At 39.0% G+C, this 5,000-nt stretch overlaps 1 protein-coding gene across 14 annotated transcripts in view; it reads left to right on the top strand.

Annotated features, from left to right (window-relative positions):
* Positions 1 to 5,000, top strand: part of LOC113803611 (SAFB-like transcription modulator) — a 30,178-nt gene that overhangs the window by 1,096 nt on the left and 24,082 nt on the right. The window lies entirely within an intron of this gene.

Here is a 5,000-nt window from a genome sequence, read left to right as displayed (position 1 = left end):
ACAAACCAAGACATTTTTCTTCTGTGACAATATTTGTGCAAATGCTTCCCAAAGGTGCTATACGTAAATGAACAGAGGTGAGGGCCCAATTTTGCCTCAGTCCATCATCATCTTTTCATGAAGAAAGTAAACATTGGACTGGATGCAGAACCGATTACTGCGCTGTTCAGACTAGTGCATGTATTGCTGCGTGATTGTGAAAAGGATATTTTGCTATTCATCTGTGTCTGCCGTTCCATATTTATGCTTTCAAAGACCTTTATTAATGTTTTTTATACCTCATTTACGTGTTTTAAGATTGATTATACAAGTTTTAATGGGAATCGGTCTGAAGCACCTTCTGCGCATGCGTATTTTCGCGTTTCTCGCCGCCAGTTTTGACAGGTGGATTTGCTGGTAGTCGGTGACAGTGAGCCGGTAAGAAATGTTTTATTTTCGGTATTGCGTTCATTCTAGGTTATTCCTAAGACTATGCACCCGGCTCGATCGGTAGTTTGCGAGCGACATATAGCACCTAAAAGCTTTTATTTTGCTAAAATTTATAAAAATATTAAAATTTTGAAGGTTTACCTTCACTTTAGGTGCCATTGCCTAAAATCTGCCCCTCGTGCATTCGGGCACGCCTAGTCACAGCAATTTAGATTGATATATTAGGTTGGTTTATTGGTCAATACGTTTTGGGGGGTTGGAACGTGTGAATTCCTGTAGAGTTTTACCGTAATTTGGGTTGTGTTCCTGTAGAGTTTTTGATTTATATCGCGTCAGTCTGCAAACTTTCAAAGATGGCGGTTACATCCGTAGAGTTTCATTTGCTGATTTTAAGCGCTTTTTGTGCTAGTTTTACGCATTTTTGATCGTTATTCTTCTTATTTAAGCTTGTTTTACCCCATAATTTCCCTGATATACTTCATGCCCTCCCCTGCTAATGGGACTATCAAATCAAGATCGTCGATGGAGAAATGGTACTCGATCTCCTGAACGATTCATTCCCAAAAGAAACAACGCTGAAAATCGATGAAATCATAGGATTTCATGCAGAAAAACATAAATTTTTTTTGACTTAGTCTCTGAGAGGGTCCGTCGCTCTCTGTAACAATTACTGTTTATTGTTAACAGTATGATGTAGCTCTATCTTGCCTTACATACTGAGGTGAAGAGAATGTGTCCCAGGGGGTGTTGGGGGGCTTGCCCCCCATCAACCCTCCCCTCGGGCAGTGCCCGAAGGTTAGATTGGGTTGTGGGTTTGGACGTTTTTGGTGCTTGGAAGGTGTGAAATCCCGTAGATTTTGCTGAAAGATGCGTTCTATTCCTGTAGAGTTTTTCGAATTTTGGCGTGCCTGTGCGTAGATTTTCAAAGATGGCAGACATGTCTGTAGAGTTTCATTAGCTGATTTTTAGCCATTTTTGGGCTAGATTTGTGTTTTTGTTCGCTATTCTTCTTATTTAAGCCTGTTTTACCCCATAATTTCCCTGATGTACTTCATGCCTCTCCCTGCTAATGGGACTAACAAATTACGATTGTTGATAGAAGTGGTACTCAGATCTCATCAACGAAGCATTTGCACAAGAAACAACATCAAGAATTGTTGAAATCAGTGGATTTCATGCAGATAAATATCAAAATTAGTTCAAAAGTAAGCCCCTACCCTGTTATGCATATTGACCCAGTTTTATACAAGAATCGGTCTGAAGAACCTTCTGTGCATGTGCATATGTGCATTTCCAGGCCCCAGTTTTGACAGGAGGATTCCTGGCCATTCAGTGATAGAAGGCTTACGAGAAATATTTTGATTTTGGTATTGCGTAGATTCTGGGTTATTTTTAAAACTATACAGTGGCAACGAATGTGAAATGGAACTTAATAAACATCGCAGTTTGATATCTGAGACCATCAAGTGCCCTAAATGCCAAAAAAAGTGATTCAAAATGAAGCGATCCACACAGTAGAGAGAAGCAAAAGAAAGTTTGATAGTTGGGTGTTTCAATAATTAAAGGTATTTGGTTTATTGTTTACAGTGTGGATGTAGCTCTATCTTGCCGTACATGCCTAGGTGAAGAGAGTGTCTCCCAGGGGGTGTTGGGGGTCAGAGCCCGCTGCCAATCCTCCCATCAGGCAGTGCTCGAATGGCACACCGAGTCATGGAAGTTATGAAATCCCATAGATTTTATCAAAAGTTGGATGGATTACTATAGAGATTCTTGTAGTCTTATTCAAATTGTTATAATATCGGGGATAACACTAATCTTGGTGAAATACAATAACTGTGCTTCATCTGTAGAATTTTGTCAGCGGTTTGTCACTTCCCAGCCACTGTCACTTCAATCATATAGGAAATCTAACTTGTATCTTTTATTATTTAGTCAGTGGCGACCGGGAGGGATAAGGAAATACGCCAAATGGGAGGGCGTCCAGAAGCGGAGCTCCTGAGAAGGAAACATGACTACTGGGAGGGGGTCTGGGGATATAGATCCTGGATTAGGAAATTTTTTGGTTCATACTGTTATCCTTTTAGTGGCTTGTTTATGATGAGGTTCAATCGCTCATCTTATCTTGTGCTTATCTCTTTCCAGCTCTTTATTATTTAAAATAACTTTTTGCCTCATGGTTTTGATTTTTTGAGTTCCTTTTGCTTTTTAAAATACCTATTACAAGTGAAATTCCCCCCACCCCACTCCCTATTCCCTATGCGATCCCTCAACATTGTTAGCTTGAGTCAGACCATAGTCTTTGATGATATTGGTATCAATGAAATCCTCCCTCTCTCTCTCTCTCCTATACAAATATAGAAATTATGTGATAGACCCCCCTCCCCCCCATACACACAATTTTGTCCTGAAAGCAGGGGAGGACATGAATGGTACCAGGGAAATTGTAGGTGAAAATTTGAATGATATACAGAAAATTGGTCTAGATATAGTTAATCCATTGGCGCCGGGTGTCACGTATGTACATACCATGGCTGTTGTGGACCAAACGCCTGGGGCATCATGCCATGCCCATTTCCGCGCTACTGGCTCGTTGGACGGAGGTTGTTTTTCTCCAGTAGTAGTGGTTTCATTTATATGGTAAAGATTTTAGGCAATGGCACCTAAAGTGAAGGTAAACCTTCAAAATTTTAATATTTTTATAAATTTTAATAAAATAAAAGCTTTTAGATGCTATATGTCGCTTGCAAACTACCGATCGAGCCGGGCGCAAACAGGGGAAACTGCCGGTGCATACGCAAACTTGACAAAATTTTTACCCGTTGCTGATGGGTTAAATACATGGTGCTGGGAGGGGGCTGCTGCATCCCAATCCCTGCCTTGAACAACAAAATATCTACTATTTACCTTGGGCAGGTTAGAGTGTAGGAAAGATTCTGCATTAGTCAGTCCTGCATACCTGTTATATACTCTATCCTGCTGTTAAAATATGGAGGATTCTTTGTCTTCCATTGTGGATTTTGGGGGTTACTGCCCCCCAGTGGGGGTTGCAAGGAGCACATCCCCTGCATTAGACTATATAGTGACCTATTATGTGTATATTTATATTTTACTTCACAATTTCCTCAGTACCTTCCTTGCCTTCCATGCTATCACAGTCAAGAATGTGGGTATTTGGGGTGGTTCTGTGTCAAAAGTTTTACTTGTATGGGTAGTAGAGAATGAGATGGATCCATTAATATCAGTATTGTGATTAGTCTTGTTAAAGTATTTTTGATATTTACCAAAGTTTCAGTTGTTGGTACAAGAAATAATCTTCAGACAAGGGTAATGCCACAGATAAAAGGAAACGATTGTGGAAAGTGACGCTCACATGGTGCTGCTGAGTTTCCGCTCTCTTTTGCCACGTATACTGAGGTGAAAACAATGTTTCCTGGGGATGTAGGGGGCAGAACCCCCCATCATCATTCCCCTTGGGCATGCCCAATAACAGCAAATTAAGATTGTTGAATAAGATTGGTGATGCAGATTTAGGGACAGTCTCTTCTGATTGTGTTTCTACTGGACTAGCTGGAGTTGTGACACTTGTCAAAACTTTTTTTTTTTTTTTTTTTTCTTTACTAATATTATTCTCTGTCTGTGTAGATTATTATACATATCAGTGAGTGTAGTGTCTTCATTTATTTTTGACAGTTCGCTTAGATTTTCCCAATCATTGTGCAGTTAAGGAGATATATACTGTATAATGTAGGTAGCACAATGATACATTACAGGAGTTACATTTGATACATATTGTCTTTTACATGATTGAATGTGTTAAAGCTTTTGGTAGTTGTTTAGCACCAGAAAATTTGTTTTTGGATTGTTGTTTGGTATGCAAAATATTTATGGAGATTAGTGCTGTGGTATAATTGTTAGAATACTAAATACTAGAGCCTTGTTTTACTACTGACATTCAGCCCAGGTCCCAGGGCTACCTTTGGCCACCCAACCTCCCAGTATGTACATATTAGTTACTTGCCACCACCCTTTGCAAGTCGAGGCTAGCTTCAAAATGATGTTATGGTGTTATAATTACATAATGATATTCCCTGAAATGAGTGTGGTTCTATAAACAGGATAGACTAATGTGATCATCAGTTTTAGGAACAGACCAATGTTTATTGTAGCTTTAGTTGTAAAGTATATTTAATTTTATATTTATAAATCATTCTGTTGAGATACAGATGACTGAAATGTTAACTGTGAGGGAAAGAGGAAATTGCATGATCACAAACTACTCATTCACTATCTTCAGAGTTTGAGTGAAATGTAGTGTTATCAACGTTTTAGGGGAAAAGGTTGATATAATAACATGTGAACTTCAGCAAGAACTCTATGCCATCTATTAAGGTATAATAAAAGAAGGTTGAGCATATCAAATTTGTGTAGAAAGGCATGTGAAGCAATGTTCTTTGCTGAAACATTAGCAAGTGGCAATTGTTTTCCAGATCTACCATGCATATAATACAGTTAGAAGCAATGAAATTAATTCTAGCAAAACTTGAGTATACATGCTATTGCTTAATAAGTAT

This window comes from Penaeus vannamei, chromosome 12, assembly GCF_042767895.1.
Source record: "Penaeus vannamei isolate JL-2024 chromosome 12, ASM4276789v1, whole genome shotgun sequence".
Classification (NCBI taxonomy): Eukaryota; Metazoa; Arthropoda; class Malacostraca; order Decapoda; family Penaeidae; genus Penaeus; species Penaeus vannamei.
The sequence above is the reverse complement of the archived record's forward strand: the minus strand, read 5'-3'. Positions and strand labels throughout refer to the sequence as shown.